The sequence below is a fragment of the Solanum tuberosum genome, unplaced genomic scaffold, assembly GCF_000226075.1.
Source record: "Solanum tuberosum cultivar DM 1-3 516 R44 unplaced genomic scaffold, SolTub_3.0 scf00234, whole genome shotgun sequence".
NCBI lineage: Eukaryota > Viridiplantae > Streptophyta > Magnoliopsida > Solanales > Solanaceae > Solanum > Solanum tuberosum.
In genome coordinates, this window is record NW_006239168.1 from 484,530 (window position 1) to 485,704 (window position 1,175).

A 1,175-nucleotide genomic window follows, 5' to 3' on the forward strand; every position below is an offset into this window, starting at 1 on the left:
GCGAGTCCCTACCCGCAAGACCATCTATTGTGGAGGCACTGAAATTGGAGCTTAAGGCTCTACCACCGCACTTGAGGTATGTATATTTGGGCGAAGAGAATACTTTGCCGGTCATCATTGCGGCAGATTTGAATGCGGGACAAGTAGAGTGCTTGGTGACTGTGTTAAAGAGGTTCAAGCGAGCTATTGGGTGGACTATTGCGGATATCATTGGGATTCCTCCCGGTATTTGCTCTCACAAAATCCAACTCATGCCAGATCACAAGCCCAGTATCGAGCACCAGAGAAGATTAAATCCACCTATGCAAGAGGTAGTTAAAAAGGAGATCATCAAGTGGCAGGATGCGGGAGTGATTTATCCTATTTCAGATAGTAGTTGGGTGTGTCCTGTGCAATGTGTGCCTAAAAAAGGTGGTATGACTGTGGTTCCAAATGAAAGAAATGAGCTTGTTCCAACAAGGCCTTTCACTGGATGGAGAGTTTGTATGGATTACCGGAAGTTGAATGCATGGACAGAAAAGGACCACTTTTCTATGCCATTCATGGACCAGATGTTGGATAGACTTGCAGGAAAGGATTGGTATTGTTTCCTTGATGGGTATTCGGGCTACAATCAAATTTCTATAGCTCCAGAAGACTAAGAGAAGACCACTTTCACTTGTCCATTTGGGACTTTTTCTTTCAAACGGATGTCATTTGGGTTATGCAATACTCCAGCAACCTTCCAGCGCTGTATGATGTCGATATTTTCTGATATGGTGGAGGATACTATTGAAGTGTTCATGGATGATTTTTCAGTTGTGGGTGAGTCTTTTGATCGTTGTCTAGATCATCTGACCGAGGTGCTAAAAAGGTGTGAATACTGCAATTTGGTGCTGAATTGGGAGAAGTGTCATTTCATGGTGAAAGAAGGTATAATGTTGGGTCATCAAATTTCAGAGAAAGGTATCGAGGTTGATAGAGCTAAAGATAAGATAATAGAAAAGCTCCCGCCACCCATTTCAATAAAAGGTGTTAGAAGTTTTCTTGGGCATGCAGGTTTTTATAGAAGATTTTTCAAAAGTTGCACAAAAATTGCACATCCGTTGTGCAAACTACTCGAGAAGGAGTGTAAGTTCTATTTTGATGATGATTGTCTTAGAGCATTTGGAGAGTTGAAGAAGAAGTTGGTTACA